Source organism: Psammomys obesus, unplaced genomic scaffold (genome assembly GCF_907164565.1).
Source record: "Psammomys obesus unplaced genomic scaffold, mPsaObe1.curated_primary_1811, whole genome shotgun sequence".
NCBI lineage: Eukaryota > Metazoa > Chordata > Mammalia > Rodentia > Muridae > Psammomys > Psammomys obesus.
This window is the reverse complement of record NW_026585626.1, coordinates 2,371,475-2,383,641: the sequence shown is the minus strand read 5'-3', so window position 1 is coordinate 2,383,641 and position 12,167 is coordinate 2,371,475.

Below are 12,167 nucleotides of genomic sequence, written 5' to 3'. Positions count from 1 at the left end.
CCCAGCCCCCAACTCCAGCAGGCATTCTCTGGGAACCGGAAGGCCATTCCAGCAAGTAAGATAACTGCAGATCTTCACACCTCTGTGCCTTCTTCCTAATCCAATCACACAATCTCATTCCCAGCTCTGCAGCCTCTGGCTGCAGCCTCTCCTCTCTGCCCCAATTCCCAGAGCACTAAGCTTATCTTGGTGGAATACCTTGTTTCCCTCCTTCCTGTTGACCCTCTCAGCCCCACCTTGCCTCTTAGCCCATCCTCATTCTTAAGTGTCAGATCCCAAAACCTAGAAACACACTTTACCTGGAAACCTCAGTGGCCTCGCATTCGGGTTCCCAGAACTTCCTACCAGGCAACAAACACATGGCCACCACAACTCTCCCAACAACTAGAGAGGTCAACAGAAACCAAGGGGGAAAAACACCCACCCAACAAAGACAAGACCAGATATTAGCACTTAGAATTACAATCTTCCCAAACCCAAATGCCTAAACACTAGTACAAAAAGCACAATCAGTAACAGCCAGGACAATATGTCTCTGTTAGAGTCCAGCAACCCTGCCACAGTAGGCGCTGAGTATATTGCACTGTAGCTGAAGTACAAGAAAAAGACCTTGGAATAGCCTTTATGAACCTGATAGAGGTTCTTACAAAGTAAACAAATACATCCCCTCAAGAAATCACTAAAAGCACAAACAGTGGAAAGAAAGGAATTAAGCAGTTCAAGACCTGAAAATGGAAATAGAATCAACAAAGAAAATTCATACGGAGGGAAAGCTGGGAATGAAAAATTTAGGAACTCAAACAGGAAATTCAGAGGCAAGCCTCACCCACAGAATAGAATGGAAGAGAGAGTCTCAGGCTTATTAAAGACATGATAAAAGAAATGAATACCTCAGTCAAAGAAAATGTTAAATCTAAAAACTCTGGCAGGAATACAGAAAATATGAGACACTGAAAAGATCGAGTCTAAGAATAATAGGAATAGAAGAAAGAAAAGAAAACCAGATCAAAGACAGAAAATATTTTAACAAAATCATAGAAAATATTTCTAAAGAAAATGCCTATGAAGGTATAGGGAACACACAGAATATCAAATAGACTGGATTGGAAAAGGAAGCCCCCTTGGCACATAATAACGAAAACACTAAACATATAGAACAAAGAAAGACTATTAAGAGATGTAAGAGAAAAAGAGCAATTGACATATAAAGGCAGACCTATTAGAATAACACCAGTCTTCTTCTCAAGGGTCCAGACAGATACTCTACAGACTCTAAGACCACAGATGCTGGCATCTGCTATACCGGCAAAACTTTTAATCACAGTAGATGGAGAAAAATAAAACATTCCATAATCAAACCAAATTTAAGTCATACCTATCTACAAATCTAGCCTTACAGAGGGTGCTAGAAGATAAATTCCAGCCTAGACAGATTAACCATACCCATAAAAACACAATGAATAAATAATCCCAGACCAGAAAATCAAAAGCAGGGAAACACACCACAATGGCAAAATGAAAGGCATCAACAAACTCTGCTCATTGAGCTCTCTCAACATCAGTAGTCTCAATTCTCCAACAGAAAGACACAAACTAACAGTATGGATTCAAAAACAATATTAGTACTTCCGCTGCGTCCAAGAAACACAGTGTAACACCAAAGGTAGACATCTAAGATATTCCAAGCAAATGAACCAAAGGAGCAAGACGGCGTAGCCATTTTATTATCTGACAAAAGAGACGTCAAAACAAAACTCATCAGAAGGGCACTACATTCTCATCAAAGGAAAAAAAAAATCCACCAAAAGGACATTGCAATTCTTAACAACTATGTACCAAACACAAGGTCACCCAGATTTGTAAAAGAAACACCACTACAGCTTAAGTCTCATATTGACCCTCACACACTGAGAGTGGGAGACTTCAATACCCACTCTTGCCAACAGACAGGTCATTCAGAGGAAAACTAAACAGAGATATGCGGAACTAACATATAACAGATACTTACAGAACATTACCCAAACACAAAAGAATACACCTTCTTCCAAGCACCTCATGGAACATTCTCCAAAACTGACCACATACTCGGACACAAAGAAAATCTCAACAGATACAAAAAAACTGAAATAACCCTCTGCATCCTACTAGACCGCCACAGATTAAAGCTGAATTTCAACAACAGAGAGCTTACAAAGTCTCGGAAACAGAACAACTCACTGTGGAATGAGAAATAGTTCAAGAAGAAATTTAAGTAGAAATTAAAGACTGTTTAGAATTGAATGAAACGTAATGGGATACAATGAAGGCAGTTCTAAAAAGTAAGTTTGTAGCACTAAGTTCCTACACACACACACACACATACACACATTAGAGAGATCTCACACTAGTAACTTAACAGCACACCTGAAAGCCTGAATCCTCTAGAAAAGGAAAAAAAATCAGATAGCAAAACAAATAATAATAATAATAATAAATTTTAAAAATAAATAAAGAATTGAGAGGACCAGGCCTGACCCCCTCCCAAAAAAGTCCTCAGTCCCAGGAATTAGGCCATAGGTCACCAATTCCAAGAATAAAACCATAAAATCCCCTACCCAAGGAATAGCCTGGAGGTAACCACAAGAATGGGAAGGTATCTTATCTCAGAGTGGGGTATCTGTGCTGTGTGGCCCACCAACCTAACAGTCCTGAGGTCTACAGCTCACTCAATGCTAGTTACATCAGTCAGCCAATCACTTTGTAACAAGCTTGCTCTTGCTGAATGTCACCCAACGGTGTAACTGCTAAGCTGGGAATTCTCAGTTCTTGCTCAAACCCCAATAAAAACCCTCCCATGCAGCTGCTCAGGGCTTTGGGGACTTTAAGATCTGGGCATAACAGAATGAAATGAAGAGTTGTTCTTTGAGAAAAATCAATAAAATTGACAACTGACAAACCAATTATCCAAATTAACTAAAAGGAAGAGAAAGAACATCCAAATTAACAAAATTAGAAATGAAAAGGGGGACATAACAACAGACACAGAAGAAATCCAAAGAACCATAAGGACACACTTTAAAAACCTTTACTCCAAAAATAAATAAATAAATTTCTCTCTAAACATATAAGCAATTTAAACAGACCTACAGCCCCTAGTAAAATAGAAGCAGTCATTAAAAGTCACCCAACCAAAAAAAAAAAAAAAAAAAAAAAAACAAAAAACCAGGGCCAGATGGTTTTAGTGCAGAATGCTACCAGACTTTCAAAAGAAAAGTTAATGTCAATACTCCTCAAATTATTTCACAAAACAGAAATAGAAGGAACATTGCCCAGCTTGTTTTATGAGGCCACAGTTATCCTGATCTCCAAACTATATAAAGATTCAACAAAGAAAGAAAATTACAGATCAGTGTTCCTTATGAACACAGATGTAAAATTTTTCAATAAATTACTTGCAAGCAAATCCAAGAACTCATCAAAAAGATCGTCAACCGTGATAAAGTAGGCTTCATCACAGAGATGAAGATCAGTAAATGTAATTCACCAAATAAACAAACTGAAAGACAAAAGAACAAAACAAACAAACAAAAAAACCTCATAATCATCTCATTAAGTGCAGAAAAGGCCTTTGATAAAATCTAACACTCCTTCATGATAAAAGTCCTGGAGTGATTACTGTTACACGGGCCATACCTCAATTTAACAAAGGCAATTTACAGCAACACCACAGCCAACATCAACTTAAATGAAGAGAAATTCAAAACAATTCCACTAAAAACCCGGAACAAATGTAGAGGTGACCTTCATAAGGAGGAGATCACCAGAGGAAGCCACCGTGGGGACAAAGATGGAGCAGGAGCAGCCAGAGCGAGAGGAAAGGACAGATAACAGGACGTGTGGCTGGGAAGTAGCTAGGCTAGCTTACGTGGGTTAGAACAGATCAATGTTTGCCCAGTTATTGTGCTTTAAAGCTTACTGTAAATGTAACAGGTCTCTGTGTCATACTTGGGTGGTAGAGCAGACATAGAAAAAAAAAACCATTAAACCAACAAACAAGACAAGGTTGTCCACTCTCTTCATATGTAGTTAATGTAGTACATGAAGCCTAAGACATAAAGTAATAAGACAATTGAAGGAGATCAAGGGGATACAAATTGAAAACAAAAAAGGTCAAAGTTATCTTTATGTGAGATGATATGATAGTATACATAAATGACCCTAAAAATTGCTTAAGACAACACTTCCACAACTTAGGGAATTTAGAGAAGTGGAGTTTGTGCCTACATAAAGCCTCTGCCCCTTTGCACTAGCGTTCTTGGTACGGGAAAGTACTCCAAATTCTAACAAAGGAGAAAGGTAAACTCCAGCCCAGCCACAAACTCTTTGATCTACAGCGTCCTGGCAAAGTACACTAGAGCAATGGTGGCACACATCTCACGCGGAGTTAACCAACTCAAATCTGATTCGACTTAAGATTCTCTCCATGACATGAAACCCATAACCGACTCTGCTCAGGTTCTGACCAAGAACGTGAGACTAGACAACCCAGGAACCTAGGGTAAAACCAAATACTACTGTTTTTAAACAAACAAACAAAAGTGTAACAATAAAATGACTCCTAACAGTATTCTGCTATACTCAGACCAGTGCCTTGCTCAGCCATGATCAGAGAAGCTTCGCCCTGCAGCAGATGGGAACAAATACAGAGACCCACAGCCAGACATCACACAGAGAGTGAGAGGCCTTGGAACACTCAGCCCTAAATGGCATATCTCCATCAACTCCCTTCCTTCAGGGCTCAGGAAACCCTGGGAAAAGGAGGCAAAAACATTATAAGAGCCAGAAGAGATGGAGGACACCAAGGGAACGAGGCCCTCTAGATCAACATGATCGATGTGCGCAGGAACTCACGGAGACTGAGGCAGCATGCACAGGGCCTGCGCAGGTCTGCACCAGATGGAACCCTAGACCTAAAAGGAGAAATGGACCCAAGCTCCGATGCCTAACCCAGAAACAATTCCAATTAATCACCACTTTTAAATGAAAACTTAGTTTCCTCTGAGAGAGTCTCGCTGGGGAAACAAACCACGGGTAAGGGTAGGCAGGACGCTTCCCGAGAATTAGAAGGCCAACAGAAAATGAACTCAGTGGCCTCTTTGGCATGCTTCTCTTACAGTGTGCGTCTGCAGTTTTCCTTCATCGTTATTTTATTTATGTATTTTTTCTCTCTTTTTTTACCCTACAGGTCCTTTGCCTATATATTATGGCTTCCATTTTAGTGTTTTTATGGGATTCCTGAGTGTGTGAACAAGTGGATCTGTTGCTTATGCCTTCTCTTGGGTTCTTTTTCTTCTGCTTTTTGTTGTTGTTGTTGTTCTGTCCTATTCTGATGTGTTGGTTTTTGTTTTGTCCTATTATAACATATTTTGTTTTACTGTTATCCTTTAGAAGCTTGTTTGGTTTTTTGTTTTTGTTTTTTGTTTTTTTGTTGTTGTTTTTCATAAGAGACAGAAAGGAAGTGATCTGAGTGGGAGGGAAAGAGGGCGGGGACAGGAAAAACTGGGGAGCAGAAACTGTATTCAGGATATAGTATGTGAGAAGAAATATTTTCAATAAAAGGAAAAAAAAGAAAGAAAGAAGATGGTCTCAGAACACTGTGTAAAATGCAGCAGCAAGTTTAAAAAGAAACCAAATGTAAGGAAAGAAAGTCACATAATTATATACATATATACACATATTTTAAACATACATGAACATACATGTTAGCATATGTGTGTTAACAAGAAGTATATACTAACATGTATTTTTAAGTTTTTCATACATGGGCAGAATGGGATCTGATGGCACTGGAACAGCTGACTGCTTGTATTCACATTTCCGGTTATACAGACCAACTTCTGGTTACACAAAGTACACACATCTCTGGGACTGATTTACAGAGACTGAGATAAAATATTCCAGAAGCAAAGCAGAGCAAAGCTTCGGGCCCTCTTCTCTGGAAGAGGGGCTGGTAGGATGCACGATTGTGTTTAGCACTTTGGTTTTGTGCCTCAGCAGACAACTTTAAAATCATTAAATTAAAATCAAGTTAATTGGGGCTGGTGTGAAGATGCTTGCCACCAAAGCTGTAAACTCCGCAGGTTCAATTCCCAAGATCCGCTTGGTGCAAGGAGAGGACCCACTCTTACAAGTTATTTATCCTGTGTTCTGTGACAAGTTCACACACGTACATATGCAAATAAACAAACAGGTAATTTGAAAATTTGTGAACATGTCTATGTTTGTAAACGTATGGTATAGTCAATCTTCTGTGTAAATAAACAAACCTGTGTGTGTGTACACCCAGAAGCTAGAAGAGGGCATTGAGTGTCAACCTCTCCCTGCCTAGTCCTTTGAGGCAGGGTCTCACTCTGAACCTGAGGCTCAAGTTTTTCTGTCTGGACTGGAAGCCAACAAATTCCAGCAATCCTCTGTCTCCACCTCCCCTCAGAGCTGGGGTTACAGTTTTCGCAGTATGTCAGCTCGTTACCTGGGTTCTGGGATCGGACCTCCAATCTTCATGATTTCACAGCAAGCACATTCAACTACTGAGTCACCTCTCTAGATCCTACATGAGTTTTTGAAAACAAGAACTCATCACATAACCTAGGCTTACCCTGGCATGTACTATAAAGCCCAGGCTAACTTCCATCGTGGGATCCTCCTGCCTCAGCCTCGTGAGTGGTGAAGGTACAGGCATGTGCTACCACGCACAGCTAGGAATTGCCAAGCTTTGCGACCATGAAGCGAGTTACTGCTCTTTTACATACTGCTTCCTCTTCCAAAATTGGGATAGGAATACAGGAATGTGTGTTAGACCTCAGTAATTTTGCTAATACCACACCCCCAACTATGCCTGGATCATTAGATGCTAAAATAACCTTTTCTTCCCCTATTACATACACACACGTTTGTGCCCAAAAATAAGGCAATACTAAAACAATTAAGATGAACCTGGGGTGATGGCTCAGTGGGTAAGAGCACTTGCTGAGCAAGCATGAGGACCTGAGTTCAAATCCCCACATAAAAAGCCAGGCATTGCCAGGCATTACCACACATGCCTGGAAGGAACCACAGCTTTGTAGGATAGGGGCAGGCAGATCCCAAGAGCTTGCTGGCCAGCCAGCCTAGACGAAACGGTGAGCTTCAGGCTCAGGGACAGATCCTGTCTCAAGACAAAAAGGTACCAAGTCACGGTACCAGATGACTGAAACATCAGAATGAGCTAATTGCAAGTTGCAGGTTTATTGAAAGCAGCTCTCAGTTGTCATGCACGGAGAGAGGTGGAGTCTGGGTGCTGGGGAGGAGAAACACATGCCAAGAGAGGAGAGAGAGGAGGAGAAGGAAAAGAGGAGGAGAGATACACAGAGAGGGAGGAAAGCAGAGAAGGGAGAGAGTGGGGAATCGAAATGACAGGATTATACAGTGAAGTGAAGCCCCTGCCCCTGAGCTGAAAAGTTTAGAGTAGAGGGAGCGGTATATCAGCCATGCCCTTCGGTGGATAGGGACCCAGGCATACCTGAAACCAAACATACAGAATCATTGAGAAAGACACCTCTTGCCTCTGAAAGCTCACACACACAAACTCACATGTGTACACTCCACACAAATTTTGAAAAAGTTTAATAAAGATATATAAAAACAGCCAGGTGCATGCCTTTAATCCCAGAATTAGAGAGACAGAGGTAGGCAGATCTCTGTGAGTTCAAGGCCAGCCCGGTCGAGAGCGTGAGTTCCCAGGACAGCCGAGGCAGAGAAACCATGTCTTAAAAAAAAAAAAAATCCTTTAAGAAATTATATGTGTGTGCGCAAAAAGGCAATACTATGAAAAATTTCTTCAAAAGACCTGCATATAATTTCTAGGTGAGGTAAACATGCAGGACCAGAGGAATAGGAAAGTAATAATGTCAGTATGATCAGGATAGTTTAGGCAGGGACGTAGGGGTTGGGAGTCTGAAGCAGCCACAGAACAAAAAGGCAAAGAACCAACATTTTAGAAGGCCAGCGAAGGACATTGGTCTGAGGAAAAAAAAAAAAAAAAAAAAAAAAAATATATATATATATATATATATATATATATATATATATATACATACATACATACATATATATCTCCTTGGCTTAGAAACTAGTAACATTGAGAGTTACATGTTAGCTAAGTGACCTTGAACCCAGTTGCTAGACCAAGACTCATAATGCCCCCTCCACTGCTTATGGCAGAGATTAATATAATCAAATGTGATGACACATAAGAAATGACAGAGTGCATCATGGAGGTCTAGCGGGGCACAGCGGGGCCTCAGTTTGAATCTACTTTATAATTAAGTGCTGTTGACCAGGCTTGGTTTGGCTTGGGAGTGTGTGTTATTAAGAAGCAGAAGAAAGGGAGAATAGATCAATTCGTCCCCTGTTGAAATCCAGCTCATTCGTGCTACAGGGCGTCAGCTGTTTTCTTCCCTAGCCTGCAGATGAAGACTCCCTCTGTGCCCCAGAGACAGGGAGAGAGAAGTAGCTGTTGGCTGAAGTCAAACTTCAGCTGGGAGTGGAAGGAAAGCGCTGATTAGCTGCAGGTGTTTGAGCTGTTCGCAGTAAAACTGAAATCCCCGGAGACATCTCCTCTCTGGTCCTCTCAGATTTTTATCTGATTAACTGGACAGTCCGCAAATTCCCCAAGTGTCTCACTCTTTGTGTAGTCAAGGACTTGCTCGGAGCCCAAACTGGAAATGACTTCTGTGTGTGTGTGTGTCACCTCAGGTTCAAGGTAACAAACATAGGCTCCTTGCAAGGCTGGGGACTGGCTGCTTCTTGAAGTGAGTTTCTTCACTAGGGAGGGCTCAGTCACAGTTCCAGCCCCGAACCTTTCTGGACAGCAGCAGGAAACCCATTCAGACGAGGCCAGGTGTTTGGTCAGCAGCCAAGCGGGGGAGCGTCCCTTGGCCCTTTTAGAATGAGATTTAGAACAATCAAAATGTCAATCAAAATCCTGAGGCTCCGTAGGCCTCAGCAGGGGTGGGGACGGCTGCCGAGGGGGCTTGTCTGTCCCCCGGAGTCTTATCTGCAGATTGAGGCACGTCTTCTTTCTATGGAGCCTTTAGTCTTCTGGGCACCTGTCCCTCTCTGCAGAGTAGCAGCCCATCCCACCTCCACCTGGCTCCGTCTTATCGGTGAATTCCCATACGCCCCGGAGTTCAAACAAGGTAAGAGTCCCAGGTTCCCAGAGATAGGACGGTAAAGATAAGAACGGTTTGAGAAGTGTTTATGTTCTAGGTGTAGCCCTGTGAATGCTGGCGGGGACACGTCCTATGACGCTTTTGTCGGGGTTGGGAGATATTTTGTTCGTACTGGTGTAATATGGAATTCCATGCTCTCAGGCCCCAATCCACTCCCGTCTCACCATTTTCCCAGTGCCTATGTGAGAGAGTTAGGAACCGGGCAGGACCTGCTTCAGTTCTCACAGCTCTGCCAGGCTAAGTTCGTCAACGTCTTTTTGAGGGAAGGAAAAAATATGTCAAAACTTAACCAGGTCAAATAACATAGACGAGATGCCATAATTAAATCAATAAAAGTGGGAGGTTTTTGTATCTAAGGCCCATGTGTTTCTGACCTCAAAGCCTGTGAGTTATTCTCTGTCTCTGTCTGTCTGTCTCTCTCTCTGTGGTGTGTGTGTGTGTGTGTGGTTAGGGTGCAAATGGAAAGCTCTGTGTTTGAAATAGAACCCTGGATATTCATCAGCTCTTATCCTATCTGCATCTGATGGGCCTTCAAGATTTACACTGGCTCCTTCTTTCACAGGCACCCCCTCCTCCGCTCGTACCTCAGTGCTCACTCCTGAATGACTGTATCTGTTTCCTGTGTCTCTTCATTCCAGTTTTCGTGGCTCTCCAATCCACGCTTTGCGCTCCTCTGCCTAAGACTCAAATCTGAACCCATCTCTACCTTCTTGAGTCCTTCAAGCTGCTTCCATACCCAGTGGTCATTTCATAGCCGTCCCTATGTGTCAGATGTTGTTTGGAATACTTCTGTGTGAGGTAAACATGTCATTACCATTTTCAACTCCATTTTACATCTGGGGAGACTAAAACATACAGAGTTATGTTCCTTCTCCAATAATAGCCACTCACTCATAGGTAACAGAAGATTTGGATCCTGTGACTATAGCTATAGTATCAGTGCACTTAACCTAACATAGTATGCATAGTCCGGGCTTTTGACGTGCCCTCTCTAATCTCTCTCCCTGCTCTGTGTTCAGCCACTAGCAACTGACACTTAGGATGCACTGTGCCCTTAAACTCCATGCCTTCTTACCCCTGGCCTGTCCCCTCTGTCTAAGCACAACCCTGCATGGCTACCGTTGACACAGATTCGAGGGTCACAGCTTCTGGGAGAACTTCCCACAGACACAATTGCTTTCTGAAGTTTAGCAGGACTGATGGCTCAACTTAGCCGTTTGTCATTGTCTTCTAAAGCAAGGGTGGGACTCGTGAAAGGAAGCTGGACCTTCAACATTATGTTCCTTCAGTAGCTGGCACAGCGAATGTCCTGGAGGATTTCGGTTTCGGTTTGTTTTGTTTGTTTGTTTGGTTGGTTGGTTTTTTGATACAAGGTTTCGCTGTAGATTAGGCTGTTCTAGAACTTACTCTGTAGACCAGGCTGGCCTCGGACTCAGAGATCCACCTGCCTCTGCCTCCTGAGGGCTGGGCTAGAGGTGAGCTCTACACCCGGCCCTGCTGCCTGCCACCGCAGCCACCGTATCCACCACCACCACCTGGCTAGTTTTGCATGGGGCAAAAAAAGTGCAAATAGTCAATGACACATTGCAAGTCATACAGAAAAGAAGACAGAAAGGGCTGTTGAGAAACCTGAGGAAAGAAAAAGATCAGAATGGGCTGAAGCATCCACTAATGTGGTTGGGCCTGGGAGCAAGTAGCTACACAGAGGGGTTAAGCAAGTCCCCTAGTGCTGGTAGAAAATGGTAGATTAGACTGTGGTCACGTTGTCAGTTACCAGAGCCCATCTTAGGACAAAAAGTCCTAGACCTTTCATATGTTAATAGCTGCACACTTACAGCCTGTGTGTGGCGGGGGGGGGGGGGGGAAAAACTAGTGATTTGGGGGATATTATCATTTAAAATGAGAACACTTCTTTTGTATAACAGAAGTCTCCAGACAGAGAGGGTGGTAAGGGGGGGGGGGGGGGGTTCGCAGCATGAACAAGCTAAAACAATGGACTGACAGTGACTAGCTATTAATAATATTGAGGAAACACAATCGGCTCTAATGGGAACCCTCCTGTAAATTACCCATGAGGTAAGCTGTATGTCAGCTTAGTTTGAGGAGTGAAAATTTACAGACTAGCTAAGTGTTTCCGCTATAGCTGAGAACACTTGTTCTGTTGGCCATGAACTTTTACACTTTGGATCTTTGCCCTGAGCACTTTCTTTCTTTCTTCCTGCTTCCCGGGCTGGTGGAAACCTAACTTTCTACCTAACCAAGCCTCTAACCCTCCCACAACGCATGCTTGAGTCCTCATTTCTCCTCATCTGTGCCTGAAGAAGGACAATCTTTTCACCCTTTCCCACTTGTGTTCTGTTATGATCATCCTTACATCACTTTTTGCCCACTAAATCCAACTGTGGAATTCTCTCTCTCTGTCTCTGAGGCTCTGTGTCAACTTCCAAGCCACCTTTCACATCCTGAGGATTCTAAGCACAGGTTTAAACACGATCATTTCTTTAATTAAAAAAAAAGAAAATGTTTCCTTTATCCTTTGGGCCATATGTGCCTCTTGTAAAGGTGGTTTTTTGTTTGTTTTTGACTTTGAGTTTATGCAGAAAGCCCTCAACTCCTTCTCCTTTGTTTACTCTCCCTGAAAACTTGCATATCTTCATCTACTACTTCTTCCAAAATATTTCTCAGACCCACACCTCCTGCTCAAACATCCCCTGGGCTACAGATATCCTGCCAAGTCAAACTGCATTAAGAAATGTGCTCTTTGCCTTTCTCCCTTCCAGGTCTGGCTTTCCTTAGGCATCCCTTTCTCCTAGTGAGAGTCAAAAGTATAGAAAAGGATACTGAGTTACTTTGGTGGTTATATCATTTCCATTACCTCCCAGCATTCCTTGGAGTACCATTCCTGTCTTGTCTAATCCA